This window comes from Catharus ustulatus, chromosome 14 (genome assembly GCF_009819885.2).
Source record: "Catharus ustulatus isolate bCatUst1 chromosome 14, bCatUst1.pri.v2, whole genome shotgun sequence".
NCBI classification, from domain to species: Eukaryota; Metazoa; Chordata; class Aves; order Passeriformes; family Turdidae; genus Catharus; species Catharus ustulatus.
In genome coordinates this window covers 6,832,464-6,852,731 of record NC_046234.1, presented here as the reverse complement: position 1 = coordinate 6,852,731, position 20,268 = coordinate 6,832,464, and the positions used below count along the sequence as shown (strand labels likewise).

General features: G+C 46.0%; 1 protein-coding gene across 3 annotated transcripts in view; it reads right to left on the bottom strand.

The window, feature by feature from the left end:
* Positions 1–20,268, bottom strand: part of NEXMIF (neurite extension and migration factor) — a 154,730-nt gene that overhangs the window by 108,815 nt on the left and 25,647 nt on the right. The window contains exon 1 of one of the 3 annotated variants that reach the window (XM_033072500.2): positions 9,661–9,680. The exons of the other annotated variants lie outside the window; for them this stretch is intronic. The gene's annotated coding sequence lies outside the window, so the exon portion shown is untranslated. Of the gene's footprint in view, positions 1–9,660; positions 9,681–20,268 lie in introns of those variants that run through there. 3 annotated transcript variants of the gene reach the window in all.

Genomic DNA, 20,268 nt, shown 5'->3' with positions numbered 1-20,268 from the left:
ACACAGACCAGTGACCCACCCTCCTCACCTGGGCAGCTGGAGGGTGAAACCACCCAGCCCAGCTGTAATTCAGGGAGCTGAGCCCTGGCAGAGGCAGAGCAGGGATTCTGCAGGTCAAGCTCTGCTCACAAAGCCCAGCAGAGCCCCTGAGCCATGGCAGGACCATGGGGAGAGCCCAGGCAGGTGCTGCTGCCAAGCTCACCAAACACTCAAGGCCAGACTGCTGCACACTAAAATAGCTGCTGCATGAAAGGCACAGCCAGCTCTGCATATTCAAGATCAGAGCAGAGATAGATGATGAGATTCTCTGTGCTACGCACAAAAGCCAAAAATCACCAGTGCATTTACAGTTCAATATTCGCCTAATCCCATCTTCATTTCTGGTGCATAAATGAAGCTCATTACAAATTATTTTCTTCAGAAAGCTACCAGCAACCCAAAATAATTTATGAATGTGCTGTTTGCATTTATACATCCTTGTCACCCACAGCAAACATCAAAACAAGGAATTCAGTCAGTCACAGTGGTTGTAATACACGATTCCTCTTTTCTCCGTGGATTCTGTCACAGCTACACCCAGCAAGCTCCTTCAGCAGCATCTTTTATGTTTTTAGGTGTACATACACACAGGTACACATGTCCACTTTGTGGAGGCTCATTCTCAGCCCACCTCACTTTCCTGCATGAGCAAAGGCATTTTGTGACAACAAAATTAATATTGAATAATCATTGGTACAAAACAAACAGTAACCCTGCTCTCTGTGTTGCTGCTCTCCTCACTGTCACACTACACCATTTGCCCACCAGCTGCAGTAAATGGTGAGGTTCTGATGTGCAGGGACACACCAGGGATGATAGCAAGTGCTGTGGGTGCAGGAATCACACAGCACCACAGCCTGTCCCACCTGCAGAGACCTGGAGCCCCTGCCAGCCCAGGACAGGCTGGCACAGAGTGCTACAGTGACCTGGAACATCTGCCAGCCCAGGACAGGCTGGCACAGAGTGCTACAGTGACCTGGAACATCTGCCAGCCCAGGGCTGGTACAGGATGCTGCCATCCCACCTTCCTGCTGGGTGACTCCCTCCCAGCACCCAGGAGACAAAGCTGACACATCAGGACTTGCTTTGCTTTCAGCGTTTCCTTCCATGAGCACTTCAACAGGATACAGATCTGAAAGCAAACAAATTCAGGGACAGAATTCCCCTTTCTTTTGGAGCGCACACACCCTTCCCATGAACACATCAGCACACACAGAGCAAGGACAAGATGAGCACAGCCAGGCGTGTAAGGGCTGTACACCTGGCCCAGGGACACAGGTGGCACTCTGGAAGTGCCTGGAGCAGCCTGGGTGGCTCTGCCAAGGCTGGTGCCCACCAGGCAGGGTGGGTTTGTTCAGCCCCCAAAGCCTTTCCAGGCACTGAACCTTGGCACTGAACACAATGGAGTGTTAAACAGCAAAGCCCTGGCTGGTGAGAGCTGAGCAGACACGGGAGGTTCTGGGGAGGAGAGAGGGATGCCAGAGAAGCCCCCACAGCTCCCAACCCCCAGGGAGGACCCTGGTCTGAGACGAGGGGGCTCAGGTCAAGGTGGAGTGGGGGGAAATTCCAGCCCTGCTGCCTTTGGCCCCCCCCAGCCAGTCTGGAATGGGGCTTGGAGCATCCTGGTCCAGTGGAAGGTGTCCCATGGCAAGGGGTGGGATGAGATGAGCTCTGAAGTCCCCTCCAACCCAAACCAGGCTGGATTCCATGAAGATTTACCAGCAAAACAATCCTCATGGCTCCCAACAGCTCCTCCACGTGCAGAACCCAGATCTATGTCCCCAGCACATCCCAGACATTTGGATCTGCAGGATCTGACCACCCCAGAGAAAGGCACCACCACAGCCTGAGAGCACCTCAGCTCCCTTTCTTCCTCAGGGCTTTGTGTTTGCAAGAAGCAGACACAAAGAGGGACTCTTATTATCAGCTCTGCACTGAACACACACACACACATAGAGCCCTCCTGATTGCACACACCAGGTAAAATCAAGCATCAGGAATTTTCCTCAAACGTTGTGTTAACCTCACTCCATCAGCCAATAGCTCTTTTACTTCTAAGTCCTTGAACACCAGTTATTTTATACTAAATTCAATGTTTGGTCTGTGTAGTATGGCAATTCAGGGAAAAAAAAAAGCAGGAAAAATAAGAAAGAATACTACATTTAACACATTTGGAAATACAATTAATCAAATACAATGTCACAAAAAAGCAGTCCCCTCTGTCCCCCCCACCAAAAAAAATGCAAGCAATTTAAAAAAAAAAAAAAAAAAAGAGAGAGAGAGAGAAAAGAAAAACTAGAGTGCAAATTTAGGAACTCAGAATGAAGCTTGGAAATTTGCCACTAATGGAGAAGAAGGGATATGGCTTATGAAATAACCCCACCATTTCTGTGTATAATCATTATTTTCAGTTTGGCCTCCCTAAATTAAATTGGTTTTAATCTTTCCTGCTAAACTGGCACAACGTTGACTCCAGCTTTTGGGTGTCCATTTGTTCTACCACATGACATCACGAAATGCCTGCCAATAACAGAGAGATGCCTAAAAGCCTTGAAATTCTTGGCTTTGGGACTCCAGGTTTTCTGAGAACTGTTAATTTACTTTGGCTTAAATCCTAGATTTTGGCTCCACTTGAGAAAAGTATTTCTCACACAGTAATTAAACTTGTAGTGGACAACACTGAAGCAATAGGGGACGAGCTGCAAAGACAGGATGTTGTCTAGGCACGTTTTTCTGAGCTTTCTCTTCTTGCAGCCATGAGAAGAAAGCATGAAGGACCAGTAACACAATTTAAGTTCTAATTAGAGGAATCAAGGAAGAAGAAATGGCATTTGTTAGACAAAACTTTATATATAATTACAAAATTGGAGAAAGCCAAGCTGTCAATTGGAAAACAAACTAAGACCATGTAAAATTCAGAACAGGGAACAGCAGCAGTGAAACTATCTTTCCCAAAGGAACATTTCCTGGGGTCTGAGCAGCATCCTTATGCTGGTCCACAGCAGGAGAAGCCTCACCTCTCCAACCTGCATGGGGATTCTCCTTGGAAACACAGTAAAAGCAGGGGACAGCAGAAAGACAGCGCCTTGACCCTCAAAATTATCCCCAAAAGCCAAGAGGCCCTTGGCTGCTCCTTAATGGGAATTTGCCTGTATTTCCCTGCCCTGCTTGTGGAGCAGCAGAAGAGAAATGGCACAAGACTGCAAGTTCAAATACATTACAAAATAGTCTGCAAAAATAGCTGGGCCTTGTAAGAAATATCCTTCTCCATGGAAACCACCAGACGCTCCCAATTCTGGCAGACTAGAGAAAACGGGTTTGTATTATTAAAGGAAATGTCTGTGTACTTGGGCTTTTATAATTCTAACCTTCAGCAAGTCAGGGGCAACTGCTGGTGTCCAGCACAGGTCAGCTGAACTTCCCACACCTTCCCTGCCCTCACCCAGGAAAATGAAATTCCCAAGGGACAGAAGGATGGGCGGGGGGTTTGCTTTGCAGGTCTCTGCAGTGCTTTTAATTACAGATACAGAATGGAAGGAAGCAAAGAACAAAAAAGACCCCCTGGGGTTTTAAAACACCTGTCCACACAAATCAGACACCTCCACGGATTTTTGTGTGGAGTGAGGCAAAGCAGTGCTCCTGTAACACATTAATAAATGCAATGTATATCTTTCAGCATCTGTGTATTCCAAACCTCTCACACTCAAGCAAGTGCAAGATAAGCCATTACTATTCTCTCCCTCACCCAAAACAGTTTCCACTTTGGATGCCAGGTGGGGAACTATAGATTAATTAACTCCCAACTGGCACTGATGGGATAATTACAGTCTCCTGTCTCTGGATTTCACTATTTCCAGCTAACTCCCACACCAAAAAGCAAATCCTAACCATGAACCTCCACTTCTCCGCCGATTCCCAACAGGGCACTGACCCCTTACCTGTGGAGGCTGGGATTCACAATTCAGAAGAACTTAATAGAATATTTTTAAAGAAATAAAAGTACTGCAGCCTCAAAACATGAAAGGGCTGGGCTACAAAGGAGCACTCATATAGAGAGCAATTATATTTTTGATATCTAATGGTTCTGCCTCAGGAAGCAAGAGCTGGCTAGCATCAAACTGTATAAAAGAAAGGATTATGGGCTCATGAAAAAAGAATGCCATTTTGATTTAAAACCCAGCAAAGCATAGTGCAGATTTGTTATTTTAACTCACAGTGCTTAATTCCTATAACAAGCCTGAATGCCATTAAGGACGAAAAATACACGAAATACTTGTGGTACAAGACATTAAAAGTAACCTCAGTTCTCATCAATGGCTCTGAGCATGCCATTCTCTGCTTCCTGGAGCTGCTCTGCACCTGCATAATGCATCTGGGCTACACAAGGCTGCAGCAGGAAAAATTAAAACAAAAATAAATTCAAACTCATTTCCGAGAATCAGCTTCTCCCCAGCATTTCCCAAGCTATGTTAACTCCCAGCCAAAGGAGCCCAAAACCTCCTCCTGACTCCCCAAAAGCAGCTCCCACCTGGTTTCTGTGATTTCATTCACAGGTACCACAGCAGAGTTTTTAAAAGAAATTCTCAGCATTTAATCCCCAGCACCAGCAATCATCATCACGGGTGAAATACAGAATTTGCACAAAAATAAAAAGATTTAGTTCTTCCTCAATTCATGAAATTAAAGGATAATCCCCAATTATTCAGAATACTTTTGTAGTCTGGTATCTCAATTTGCCTTTTACTTTTATAGTGGGGTTTTGGGTGGTTTTGTTGTGGGCTTCTTTTGAAGTCACTCGTGTCCAGAGGATTTAGAAATTATGCAAAACCGGTTGCTGCTCCCTGTTTTAAAGAAATGGGTGTGTTCAGTGTGCCTCATTTCATAAAGCAGCATGAGCAAATAAATAGATAGAAATATGTTCTTGCTGCATTAGCCCATTAAAAAGAGAAATAAAACCAAGAAGAGTTCTAGCAAGCAGACATGGAGATGATTCCTGCAGCACCTGCACCCATCATCACAAATGTGACACTGGGCAAGCACATGAAAGGAAGATGGAAAAGGGGCCAAGGCACAACATGGGAGTGGAGAACTAAATCTGTGCTAAAAGGTGGTGCTTTGGGGTCCCTGGAAGTGTCCAGGGCCAGGCTGGACAGGGCTTGGAGCACCCTGGTTTGGTTGAAATGTCCCTGCCCATGGAATGGGGTTGGGACAAAATGAGCTTTAAGGTTCTTTCCAACCCAAACCACTGGAATGCAATTTTTTTCCTGCTCAATCACCCCAAAGCATGTTTGAAACTTCCCATTTTTGTTCAGTAACTTCAAGATAAAGACACTGGAAGAGAAATGAACAGACTGTAATGGTCAACAAGGCACCTTTTGACAAGACTGAAAATCCATTCAGCCAAGTTCCTCTGCCTGTCAAAAACCCAGCCCCACAACGTGCACCTGTTGTTGTTCAGGAGGGACAAGGATCATCTCCTGTCACAGCCCATCCATCCCAACCCACTCCATTCCTCCCCAAAATCCCATCTTCACCTGGCCATTCACAGGCTTTCCCAAAGTGCCATCTCCTGCACACTTAATGAAAGCTGTGCAGGCACACTCATGGAGATTTCTGTGGAAAAACTGGGGGATGGTGTCAGTGACGGAACAAGAAGTGTTCTGGTGAGAGCTGTAACAGGAAATGCTGCTCACTTTCTGCTGTGAAACGACAGCTGGATTTCCTCTGCTGACATCTCTTTCCATCACTTCCTTAAAACCCTCCTGAAAAAACCCAGTCCCTGAAATCTCACACCAAATTATCCGAAGGGGTGAAGCAAGGGAACGTCAAATTGTTATGTTAAAAAATAAAATTACATCATCTGAGAAACAAGCGATCCAAAAGCCATCAAATAACTCCACTTCCTTCTTTTCTCTCCCTTTCCTTATCCCATGTCAGATCCCAAGCCCAGAGGCTGCTCCAGGTTCCAGGATGCATTTGTGTATTTTCAGGGGTGCAGGTGACACTGCTTTTTTGACTAATTCCAGCTGGATCAGAAAAACAAAAGGAGCATCTGAGTAAGATTTGGGTGTCTCAACCTGGCTCCTTTAAGAATACTCCTATAAAAACCAGCCAAACCAAAACTATTTTCCAATATTACCCTTTAAATAAAAGCCCTGGGTTTATTTTTCCTGAATCAATAAAAAAAAAATTTATAAGGGTTTTTATGACTCTTTTGATATTTATAAGAGCCGTTTAGAAGGGAATAAAAAAACCCTACTGACTATTCAGGAAAATAAAATTTTATTCAAGAAAGAGCTGCCAGAAGCCTTGGCTAGTTAAAAAAAAAACTTGCTAATTTCTATAAATCACAGTAAGCTTAAATTTTGAGTGAAGCCACAATAGGTACATAAGGGCAAAACTGTAGTTCTCTTCTTAATGTCTTTCAAACAATCAGATCCAGACAGAAGAAAGAAAATTCACTGCTTTCAAGTGATGAAGTATGTTTCTGAACGGATACAAATTAATATAAAAATATTCAAACATTAAATTTGAGGACAAAAGGCTGATGGAAGTCAAGCACTGCACCAGCCAAATTCAGATTTTTAGCCTCTGAAGGCTTCATGCACTCATCCAGGGGTCTCTACAGCTTCAAGCAGTGGAAAAACATCAAGGAAATACAAAGACCCACAGAAATACATGGATCTACCTCTGCTTGCTCCAGCCAGAGCTCCATCAGGATGAGCTCCATGGAAGCTTGGGCAGGACTCACTCCTCTCCCAAGGAGATGCATTTCAGTGGGACAACACATTCTAGATGGACCCATCAGCAGACAAATGCCTTTTTTGGTTTTTACAGCTCAGGAAGCTTTACAGCTCACTTAAAGAAAGTATCTTGGATTTTTTTCATACTGTTTAAAGCTTCATTTTTTTGGTACAACATCACAGCTCAAAAATCACTCACAATGAGAGGCTTGTAAGAAGTGGCCTCTACTCCTTCCCCACACAAACTCCATCCAGTCTGCTTTTCTGGGAAGAGGGAAACACCTCAGGAACACCTTGCCATCCTCTCCACAAAGCCTCTAGCTTGCCTTCCTGACCTGTATTTGCAAACCTGCATGCAGAACATCTCTTCCCTCATTTTAATTTAATTTAATTGAGAAGCAGGTGCCTGCTGCAGTCCCACAGGGCACGTTTATATCCTCCTGCTGACGTTACAGAGCTTCCCTGCCATTCCTGCTGCACAAGCCAAGCCAGGCAGGGACAGCCAAAAACTGCAGCAGCCTCCTGTGCTGCTCCAGGAGCCACAGCTCAGCACTGGGGTCCCAGCCCCAGCAGGGGATGGAGAGATGATGGAGGGATGCAGGGATACACAGCCACCTCCTTGCCCACGTGGCAGCTCCCAGTGGCAAAAGCTTCCCCAAGATAATTCCCACTGTTCCAGGCGTCTGGAGCAAGAGTTGTGCCCCAGGGTGGTGGCCAAAGGCTGCTGGAGTTCAGCTGAGCTGCAGGGGGGTTTATTCAGTACCAGATCCCTTGCAGGAATAATTTCAAGCTTTAGCTAGTCATACAGGGGTTGCAGATTTCCAACACAGAGAATTAAAGCCACAATGGTAAAAGTAAAGCTGCAGTGGGAATGACACATAATTTGTACCAAGGAGGGCAAAACAGGGCAGGGAGGAGCAGGGTGAGAATTTGTTCTTGTAGGAAGAAAGGAGAAGCAACCCAACAAGCCTGGGCTTCTTTCCATCATTTTATGCTCTGGTTTATACCTCTTGATATCCAGAAGAAGGCAAAGTTTACTAAAAGGACACAGTGCAAGGAGCTCTAGCCATTCCATATCCAATTTTTACAGATCTGAAACCCTCTCCTCAGAAGTCAAAGCAAGTATTTCCCTGAACACTATGTGCCTTTTGCTTCTGTCTTCCCTTTTTGTCGTTTTTTTTTCTTAAAAGTACTTAAGGCAAGAATATTCATACTCATCCTTGTCCACTCCTCAGGAGGATGGGAAGGTGTTCAGTGCCAAGTGCTTGGATAAGCTTACAGGTTTAAAGCCAGACATCAGTAATAGAAGCAATCACAGCCATCAAACTACTAAGAAGAGCAGTAATGGGATTATCTGTCAACACAAACAAAAGGATAAATACAAGCAAACCCATCAGTCCCTGAAACCTAATTCTCATGTTAATCTGAGACTATGGCAGGAAGATTAAAGAACCCTCGGATCAAATAGAAAGTTATTGATCATAAAATTCTTGCCTTAAACAAAGTAGTTGTTTGTGGTTTAGGATAACCATGAGTATGGCACCAGCTGGTTAAGGACAAAAACTGCTCCATCTCAAAGGAGCAGCAAACAAGGGATACAAGTCAGGAATTTCCTCTTCCAGGACAGGGCTTGGAGCAAGCAGGGATGGTGGAAGGTGTCCCTGCTCATGGCAGGGGGTTGGAATGAGCCCCCATTCCCTGTCTCCTGCACCACTGAAGGGAGGAGGCAGAGCTGGGAAGAAGAGAGAGGTGGGGGGCAGGTGCTCTCAAGGTCTTGTTTCACTTCTCGTTATCCTACTTTGGCTTTGTAAGTAATGAATTCAATGAATATCTCTAATTCAAGCCTGCTTTGCCTGTGATGGTATTTGGCGAGTGATCCCTCCTGGACTTAGCTCACGAACCCTTCATTACATTTTCTCTCCCCTGTCCAGCTGCAGAGGGGAGTGAGAGAAAGGCTTTGGTGGATCAACCCACTACATCTCCCTTCACCACATTCAAGCAGCAGGAAAAAAACAACTCGCCACTAAATCACAACACAGCTGAAGGCAAACACACCGTGGCATACAAACCCCCCTGTCACTTGGCTTTACTGGTGTGAACACAGCCAGAGCTCTGCACCAGGCAGGGCAGCACTCAGCCTTGAGACTGAGCCCTGAGCTGTCCCTGCTGCCCTCCCACATCTGCATTTTACAGCTCGGCACCACCTGCCTCTGCCTCTTAAACACTGAAACTGCTGGACACTGTGTCTGGCAGGAAAAGTGTCCCTGGGGTTTTGCTGCTGGGTGAGCAGGGGCAGGTGCACACATATAAACACACGTGTATAAACATGGACACACATGTACAGACATGAGCACACGTGTACAGACATGTAAAAACATGAATACACATGTACAAACATGGACATGTGTACAGACGTGAACACAGCTGTAAAAACATGAACATACACAACATACATGTACACATAAACACACGTGTACAAACATGAACACATATCTACAAACATGAATACATGGGTACAGACATGAACACACATGAACCCAGCTGACACACATGTACAAACATGAACACACTTGTAAAAACATGTACAAACATGAACACATATAAACACATATGTACAAACATAAACACACACAAACACACATGTGTACAAACACGAACAGACATGTACAAATATGAACACACATGAACCCAGCTGACACACGTGTACAAACATGAACACACACACATACAAACATAAACACACATGTACAAACATGAACACACATTAACAAGACACAGACCCTGGCAGCAGTCTGAGCATGGGAGGGAGCCAGCCCTGTTTTCCTTCTTTTTCCTTCTCCCACTCTTGCACAGCCAGCCCTGCCAGCTGCCCTCTTACCTTTGCAGTGTTCAGCACAGCTGCCAAGGCTCCATCCAGATGAAAGGTCTGCAGCATGACACAGAGCATCCACCCTGCTTCCCTGGCAATCCAATTACAGGATTCACCTGAGCCCATGGAGCAGGGGAGGCACAGAGGAGCCCAGAGCAGGAAGAGGCTGTGGCAGCTCCCAGGTACTTTGATGGCACCCAACTTCTGATCCAATTACAACCCAGCACTGGGGGACTGGCAGAGCTGTTTCCACCTGGATGAGTGATCCCAGAGCTGGCAGAACCAAGCTCATTCCTTAGGGCTGCACCCTCGGTCAATGAAGGGATCCTCATTTATTTAATAGGGTGGGATCAGGCTCTTATTGCACAAAAAGCCACAGAACTGGCAGCACAGCCACTGGGACGGCTCAGAGAGATACCTGCCTGTGTCTGGTATAAAAAGGAGTTATTTCCCTGACCCTGCTCACTTCCAGATGCTCTCTCCCCACACCAGCATTTCACACGTTTTTAGGAATCTGTTCCCTCCCCTTTTTTACACAAGTCCTCAAGTCTACAGTGCTCTCTGTGTGACAGGCACAGCTCCAGGCTCCCAAGGAAGGGTATATGAGACACCAGAAGGCTCCATATGCATTTTTCATCTTCTTACGCAACCTCCACACATGGCTGAGGAGATTTTCTGCAAACAGTTCAGCCATCCACCTAATGCTTACTTAATGGGAGTGTTTTCCGAAAAACACTACAAGAATTTTCAAATAGAAACAATTAGCATTCACAGTAATTTGCATCTACTTTTCCCCATTTCTAAAGCAGCAGGCTCTGCTTTAATATTAACCCCTGCTTGCTCCACAAAGCCCAGTGCAGGGGAGTGAGCCACACAACTCCCATTAGAGACCACAGGAACAATTCAGTTCAGTGGGGAAAAGATTACATGGCAGTGCTTGAAACTTTGGGGGACGAGCCTTTGTTTTTAAGCATCCTGCGTGTCAGCAGAATGACACACCACAGCTATTTTCACCAGGGTTCCATTTCCTAATCCGTCCTCCTGTGCATCCAGGGACTAGTGATGGGATTAACACGTGCAGTATTCACCAAATCACTCCCCCATCACCTAAGCTGCCCTGAACTCATGATGGGCTGAGACCAGAGAAGCCAAGCTGCTCCAAAAGCTCAAAAAATCCCTGAGCCTGTGGTGAGGAGCAGGAGGGAAAGGTGTCATTAGCCAGAAATGTTGATGTAGGTTCATACTTGAAAGCCAGCTATCCCATGAACATGCACATCTTGGAAATCATGAATTACACTGGGAAGTCGGGGAACAGCAGGTTCTACCTTGCAGCCCCTGCCAGACAGGAAGGTGAGTACCTGGCTCTGACATGCCTGCAGACACCTCATGGTTTGGTGGGTCAATCCCTGGGCCAAGCACCTTTCCCTGTGCCCAGGGGATGCAGAGGAAGGTGAGAGGAAGGGGACAAGAGGAATCCCAGGATAATTCCCACAAACCAGGCTGTATTTGCAAAGGTGCCCGAGAGAGTTACAGCTCAATCAACATCAGATGAGCAAACTCTATGAGGCAAAGAAGAAAGGGAGCAGCTTCTTATTAAAACACAGCTGCTTTTTTGCTGTCTAGCAGAGAGCTCCAAAAGAGACCAGGTTTTTTCTTTTCCCCCTCTTCTAAAACCCTGAAGAATTCCATGTAAAGTAAGTCCAAGTTTAAAGACTCCACATCTGACAGCATCTAAGCAGAGCCCACTTGAGCAGTGCAGTGCTGTCCCCTGTGTACACACGCTGCTATTCACTCTTTAAGAGATCACATACTCCTTTTCCTGCAGGACCTCTGCCTCCTTCAGCTGGCTGGTTTGATGGGAAGCAGCAAGTGATGCAGAACAAACGGGGAAAGTCTTGTCAATCTCTGTCTGATCCAGGAACAAGTTCTGTTGGCAGGGCAGATGTGGATTTACACTCATGGTACTGAAATACCTGAGCTCTGTAAACAACATGGCTGGTTGCAGGGAGGAGATAGATCCAAGGATCTGGATCCTTCAGAGGATGCTCTGGATTATTCCTGGTGAGCTGGGTGGGACACTACTCACCATTTACAGAAGGGACAGAGTCAACAAAAGTCTCCCTTCTCTCTGGTGACCCATGATGGCACCCAAAGAAATGGCTGGGGCTGCGCCAGGGGAGGTTTAGGCTGGGGATCAGGAAAGATTTTTTTTCACCCAGGCTCCCAGGGAATGGGCACAGCCCCAAGGCTGCCAGAGCCCCAGGAGAGTTTGGACAGGGTGGGAGGGTTGGGGTGTCTGTGCAGGGCCAGGGGTGGGACTGAAAGATCCTGGTGGATCCCCTCCAACCCAGGATATTCTATGATTCTATGCCATACTTCGTTGTTTAAACCATTACAATATAAACTGTAGAACCAAGGGATTTCCAAGAGATCCTCTTTGCAAAACATCTTCTTTTAATGTAGGTGTTGAAGGGCTTTTTGGGTAAGAAGGCTTTTGTTTGGTTTTTAGGGATAAAGAAGTTGAAATACCATTATATCACTAAATTACCAAAACATGTCTGGCATTAGTAAGACACAAAACCGCCTGAACAACGGAGGTCCCATGTCAGCAACTCCTGAACAAGGTGAATGCAGCAGATCTGAGCTGGTGATAAATGAATCCCAGAGCACAGGCTGCTGACCACACACTGCAACACAACCCACACCTTCTGCTCCCCAGGATCACCTCAGAGCCTGCAGGCACAGGGTAACTCCAAAAACCCCAAATGATGCAGCTGTGCATAAGGAGAAGGGTGTGTTTCACCATCATCCAGGCAGCTGGTCACAGGAACAGTGACACAGCCACACACCACTCCTGGGGCAGGAGCCTGCACAGCATCAACACATCTTGCATATTTTGACGTGACTATTTCCTCCACACAAAAATAAATAGAGTTAAAGGCAAACCTCAGGAAAAGGTAAAACTAAATATCACATCAGGCTTTGCAAACACCTTTCTTTGCCTACTCATTAAGTCATATCCTGTAGTAACTACAATGCCAGGGAGATGAGGGTGCTGAGTGTGTTTGCATTTCCCAGACACAAAGCCCAGAATGAAAAGCCACTCCGAAAGCCACACCACGTTCTCCTGATTTTCCTGGGAGCTCAATTAAAGATCTGCTCAACCTGCCTCCATACAAAATTCAGCAGCCTGCAGGACTTTGAAATGCTTTATACCCTGGTGTGGAACAGCCACTGGATCATTAATACTCGACTTCAATGTAAATGTTTAAAAACTATGCAAGAGTTGAAAATGAGATCTGTCTCTGCCAGTTTGGTTTGTACACTGGGAAAAGTCACATCTTAAGAACTCCAAGCTGCCAAAGCAGGTACATCCAGCACAGTGCAGGGCCACCTGGAGAACAGCACTGCAGAGGGTGATGCTCAGGCAATGGAACAGCAGAAAGCCTTGGCTGAACCCAGAAGATCCACGCCTGGGGTGGGCTGCAGAATGAAATCCAGAGCACAAGGGTATTTGTAAAAAGCAGGAAATTATCATTCCCACAAAAACTTCCTTTGGAAACTACCTTCCACCCTTGAAATTCAGTTGCTTATACCTGGCTTTTTTTCTGGCTGGCGCAGTGCTGATGGCTCCTCTCACACCGCGAGCTGACACATTCCCAAGCACAGAAAACACAAAGGAAGCAGAGATCTTGTCCATCACCTGGAGATAAAACTGTCATCCCAAGCTTGCCTCCCCAGGCTCTGGCTCACTGCAGCAGCTGAGCACATGCTTGGAAGTGCTTGCTAAATAAATCACAAAATACATACATCCAGAACTGTTTTCCTGGAACTCTGGAAACAGAAAGATTCCAAGCAGCTAAAACACTTCCAAAATCAGTTTTCAAATAACAATTTATCCTCATGATAGTCCTTTAACTTATGCCTGAATTATTTACCTCTTCTTTGCAGATGAGGATCTGTAAGGAAAGGCTAAGGAATACTTTTGTGGGAGCCTAGTCATCTGCTGCAAAGTGTTGAGGCTGTTCATACAATTCCAAAATTCTAAGGAAAGGGAGGAAAAAAAAGGATAATATAATCTGACAGAGATTAAATGTCACCACATATCTGCAGGAATGTCTAAAGAGCAGGGCCTCACAGAGCCAGGTGTAAAATGCAAAAAGGAGTCTGAAGTCCTTGTCAGAGCAGCTTGGAGTTTATGATGTATTAGGAGAGGAAAAGGTGTTTAGCAAACAAGAAAAGGGCCTGAAACAAAATCCCTCCATAGGATCTTATGGACAGGCATAGCTGGAAGGTAAAGAACTATGAAAAAGTGGACAATGGGAGACAAGGCAGAGGAAAAGACAAAAAGCTCTGGAGGAAAGACAAGGAGAAGAGCAAGAGGATGACAGCCAGTGATCCCAGCTTGTCCCTCTCCACACTGCTCCTGGCTGCCCCAGAATAACCCAACACCCACCTCTCTGCATCTTGGGATGCTCCTTTTTCCCTTTATAAATCCCTGAGTTCCCCCAGCACCCAGCATGTCCCCAGAGCTGGGACAAGGACACTGTCAGAGCCTGCTGGGGAAGCGTCCGCCCCCGGAGCGAGTCTTGCACGGATCCGTGGGCAGCACACCTGGGATGGATCAACCCTGCAAACAGTGAATTCAGAACTCATTTCCTCCTCCCTCCCTCTACAAGGTAAGTGCAGACCTAGGAATGTTTATTTGGGATGTCTGAGTGTGTGTTTGGAGGCAGAAGGATGGGTCTGCCTGCCTCGTTTCTGAGGGGTGAACCAGGAGAGCCAAAGCAGGGAAATCGGAGCTATTTCTGTAAGGACTGGTGGGGAGGAAACAACGGCGCAGTTTGTAAAGGTCAGAGCCTGTGCAATCATACATTTTGCATGGGCGAAAGTCACTTCTGTGACAGAGGGAACAAAAGAGTGACAGGAAGGTGGAACAGCGGTGGCAACACTTCAGCATCCCAGGTAAAAAGGCAAATTGCTACTCTCCGATTTGCATGTGTTTGGGAAGGGGTTTCAGAACCAACTTTTATATTTTTCATGGATTAATCCCTCATTTTCTTTTCTTACACAATTTGTTTAGAAAAATCTCCTGAAAGCATATTCTAAATGTCAAATATTGTAGAAGCCACAACAGAAAATAAAGGCTTAGGCAAAAATATACACTGCAAACATCACCTTTTTCATTTGGTTGAAGTCATTTACTCCAGTAACACTGTCATGCTGAGAAAATGATCTTTTGTCTATAACTGCTACATAGCTATTAAGCATTTTAGCATGTAAGTATGATATTTTTCTTCTTTAGTGTGCAGCTCTGCTTGGATAGGTGTGGGGGAAAATAAAATCAGTGTTTAAACTTGGATAGGAAGTTCAAAAAAACAAACACAACAGTCAACAAGGAAATGGTGTTTACACTGCAGAGAGAATTAAAACAGCATTTAAGTAGAAGTACAAATGGCTGCCCCATGACAAAGTCAGTGATGCCACATCTACAGCTTGTACCACAGGTCACTCACTAAATAAAAAGTGCTTCTTAGAAAACATGAAACAAGAATTTGCCTCAGCAAACTCCTGCCTGGGGATGCTGATGGAGTAAGAGGTACCAAAGCACGGATGTCTCCATCTACATATCACCCTTATCAAGCCAAACAACTCCATGCTTGGTTTTTTCTTAGAAGAGAATTCAGAACAACTTGAAGCATCTGAACAAGAAGAAAGTTCAAGTGGATGCCCACAGCCATGCTCAGCAGCCAGAGCAGGGGAGGGAGCAGGGAAGGGAGGAGGAGCAAGAGGCCACATCCTTCCCTTTGCCACTCTAAGGTGCAAAGACTTCTCCAACACGACAGATTTTTAAGAAGCTATCACACATTCATAACACTAATTGATTTTCATAGAGAAGAGAGCAGATGAGGTCTCTTTGGGAACTGCCTGCTACATTTCTGCTTGAAAGGAGATCGCTGCTGGTGTGCCTCAGCTCCTTCATAAAAAATTTAATTAACAATATCTCCAAGAACGAAGGCACGGTGAGGTCCCCAGCTATCATGTGACTGCCAGCGCTCCGATGCACCACGGCAAATTAAACCTGAGCAAACAACACCTGGCACACGTGACAGCCTGCCCAGGATCCCCAGCAGCAGCAGGGATGTGCTGGGAACAGCAAAGGACACAAAGGCACAGAGAGATGCCAGCACCCAGCTTGTGCCACTCTGCATGGCCACACCTTTCTATCCGTGATCCCGTGGCAATGCCACAAAGCCAAATGTTCAACAGACTGTGGCTCCTGCTGATGATGCTCGTGGATCTACGTGTCAGGAGAGCTCATGGGAACAGAGGGACAGCCCTGTGAGTGGAGTGTCCCAGCACTGTCACCCCTGAATGGCACCAGGAGTAGAAAGCCACCACATGCCACGCTGGGTGTCCCATCTGGCACAGTCACAGAGGGGAGAAGACAAAATTGGATTTCTCTTCCCTCCATCAGCACTGGACACTCGCTGCCTTTCCCTGGAGGAGCTCTCATTCTCACAGGATTTGTTCCTTCCACAGACTGAAAGGAGGGGGAGCAAGATCTGAAAACATCCACGTCCAACACTACAAACAGATCATCAAACTGTCCCTGCACACAGACTCCAGGCTCACACATGTCTGAAAATTCCCCCAACTGCACAGCAATCAGTGCTGATTTACAGGAAATGGTGTGGCCAGCAGGACTTGGGAAGTGATTTCCCTGTGCTGGACACTGCTGAGGAACCTCCAGTCCTGGGGGCAGTTCTGGGCCCCTCAGGACAAGAAGGACATTGAGGGGCTGGAGCATGTACAGAGAAGGGAACAGAGCTGGGAAGGAGCTGGAGAAATCCTGAGGGAGCTGGAAAGGGGCTCAGCCTGGAGAAGAGAAGACTCAGGGGGGACCTTGTGGCTCTGCACAACTCCCTGACAGGAGGGGACAGCCAGGGGGGATTTGGGATCTGTTCCCAGGGAACAGGGACAGGAGGAGAGGGAATAGCTGCAAGCTGCACCAGGAGAAGTTTAGACTGGACATTAGAAACACATTTTTCCCAGAAAGGCTGCAAAGCTTGCAGCGGGCTGCCCAAAGAAGTGGAGGGGTCACTATCCCTGGAAGTGCTGGAAAAACGTGTGGATGTGGCACTTGAGAAGATGTTTAGTGGTGCTGGGTTGACATCTGGACTTGAAGATCTGAGAGGTCTTTTCCAACCTTAAATGCTTCCACAGTGGGCAGCAGGCACTGCCTGTGCTGTGCTCTGATCCCTGTTTTGTTATCCTTTAAAAACTTGCACCACTGCAGACACTATGCCAATACACTTGATTTATTATCTATAATGTCAAAATTGAAAAGGTTAATCACCACTATTAGTCAGTGAAAATGAGGCAGGATTATCACTTGAATGACAACGCTGACAGTGGCAGCAGGGGAAGGGAGGAAGGGCAGGCACACGTGGGACCTGCCCAAACCACCCTGGCATCACCCACAGGAGGGGCAGAGGCTGAAGGGTCTCCATCAAAGATCACACCAAAACCACAAAAACGTGAAGAATTAGAAAGTACCTGGTGCTACTTCTTACAATTTTAGTTCACTAAGTGAGCTTTAGTTTTTCCTGCCTGACAAAACTCTGGTGACACCGTGCCACAGACCTGGCTGAGCTGGCAGTGCCCAGGGAAGGGTTTTTGAGGCAGGATAAGGAACAGAACGCCCCTTACAGCCCCTGGTGCCATCCCATCCATCCCTGCCCCATAACCTCAGCTGGGGATTCCCACTCCAGCCACAGCCACCTTGAGTCACCTCACAAGAAACTGCTCTCCAAGCTCAGGTAAATTCATCCTTAAGAATGAGCTGCAGACTCCAGCAATGCTCCAGCTCCTTTGAAAGGAAGCCTGGGGGAGGGAAGGGAACATTACAAACACTGAATGCACACCTCACCCATCTCCAGTTGGCAGCATTATCTTTTTCTTCAGCAGTTAAAAAAAACCACAAAAAACCACCAAACCAGCACCACTAAGGGGATGCAAGAACTATTTTTATACAGGCTGCATTTTCCAAAAGCCCTGTCAAGCCAGAGATGTGGGCAAGAGGAGCTCCAGGGCACCTCCTGCTGCTCTACTCCTGCTGGGAAAACATCAGGAAAAAGCCCCACCGGGAAAGGGCAATGCTGTCCTGTTTCCAGAAGAAAAGGAAGGACCTGCACCTGACCCAGGGTTGGATGGGAAAAGCCCATAGGTTCCAGGAGTTCTGGGATCTCATCATTTACCTTGGGATTATAAACAGGGACAAAGGTTTGCAGAAATAAAACTGAGAAAAGGCGACACGAAGCTGTCGGATATTTGAAAATTAGACCAAGATGGTTTTGGCAGAGAGGTGAAAAGACAAAATTAAACCATGGCATTTAATTGCTGTGATAGCTGTACATCAACAAGCCTCATGGACAATCACTGCAGTATTTCTGTACAATGAGAAACTTGCTTACCCTTATTTTTAAGGTCTGTTCTAACCTGAAACTCAGCATCAAAAAAGTAAAGCCCTGGATCTCCTCTGGGATCTGCTTTCCAAAACAAACCAAGTGTTAATATGAAGGTTTTAATGCTTACATAAAAACATAAACAAGATTATTCCTTGCAGTTACTGATTGCTGGTATCTTTGTAGAGGGGGAGACATTTAGTGACTTACAAAAAAACCCAACCCAAGTGTTAATAAACATACCTATTAACTATTTAAAAAAACCTGTTTATTATGAGATTATAGGCCATTATATGTTCATAAAAACAGGCTTTACTTTCACCATTTTCATGCAAACAACACTGTCTTGGTGATTTTTTTTTTAAACAGATTTAAACTTGAAAAGATCAAGTATTTACATTAATCATTAAAATTTGAGTTCTGTGTAACAAGCAACTGCAGCAACTATTTTCCTGTCTTTTTATTTATTAAATATAGCAGTCCAGTGGTAAGGAAGGCATGCAAATACAGGATGAAATATTTATGCTTGGTGAAGTATCTTTGTGAATAACAAAAATTTAAACTCTGTGAGGTGTAGGGAAAGTAAATTAAGGTGATTAAAACAGTGCTCAATTCCAGACAGGTAGTGCTAGTAATGGAGTAAAAAAATCCTCACATGGATGGAGAAAGGTCAGTCTGGCTTGCAATTCATTATTTGAGAGGTTTGTCTTTCAAATTTGGGCAGAACCTTAGCAAAGATAAACTAATGTCATATCCAATAACTACAGGTGATACCAAGTATTTTCCCTCTGCCTTTCTCTGGGGGAAAGGAAAAAAAACAAAACAACAACAGACAGCAAAACAAACAACAAAACCCAAACCACAACAACAAAAAAAATCCAAACAAAAACTCAATCACACAGAGAAAAAAAAGGAAAAAGAAAATTTCAAAAAACCCAACCACAACACCGGGTGGGGGTGAACCATATGTTTGCACGTGGTGCTGGGGGATGGAAATCCAGCCACGAAGGAGTTAAGAGATGCTCTAAAAGCATCTCACCCTGCTATGCTGCGAATTTGCCGGGATCTCGGGGAACGGGGTGATTCTGACACACCATATGTTCTGCAAAAACTGCAACAACAACGCGAGCGAGCGCGCCTGCGGATAAATCCACCTTGGCTGCCGGGCTTTGGGGAAGCCAGCACGCCCCACCTGCCTTCCTGAGCCCAGCCAGGCTGTGCTGGGGGTGTGCCAGGGCTGTGCCCAGGTTTTGCCACCCGTCCCAGCAGCTGCTGCCAGCCCTGCAGCATCCTCAGCATCGCCCTCCCCGGACGCGGCTTCTCCATCGCGCACGGCTGGGAAAACTTGGGGAGGGCTGGGAAAAGGGCAGGCACAGCCCTGCAGAGCATGCCAAGCACCACAGAGCTCCCAGAGGGTGCAGTGCTGGAGACAGCACTGACAGTGTTGGGTTCTGGGTTGTTTCCCCCACTCCCCAGTGGTACCCAGGGTGCTGTTGCCAGTCCCGGAGCTGATGCCGAGGATGCACAACCACCGAGCCTCAGGGTGTGCTGGACTGGAAGGGACCCAGTGGGATCACAGAATCACAGAATATTCTGAGTTGGAAGGGACCCACAAAGATCATCAAGGCCAACTCCTGGCCCTGCACAGCACCATCCCCAAGAGTCAAGGCAGATGCGCTTTTATTAGACCCATCAATCAGTGTAAATGCAGAATTGTGTTGTTGCACATCTCCATTTGGTGCAGATGCAGGGCTGGGCCATCCCTTGGATTTCTTCTGCTCAGTTCACCCTGGGCACCACAGAACTCTCCACTCTGAGCAACAGCACTGTCACCATCAAGTCATTTATTTTATTTCTAGGTGTGTGAATCTTCCTTTTCATCCACATGAAAAACTGGCTGCTGCACTAATTTCACTATTGTACTAATAAATGCAGACAAAAATATCCTAGAGAGAAAAAAAGAATAAACCCCCAAACCAGAATCAGTAAATAACACATCGTGGCACCATGGTGCACAACTAAGCTATGGTGATCAAATCCTTTCAAGAATTTTCACATCAAGAATTCACTGTTGATGAAAAACACATAAAGTATATAATGGTTTCATTTTATTTTTTATACTGCATGACAGTATCTGGACAAGATAATA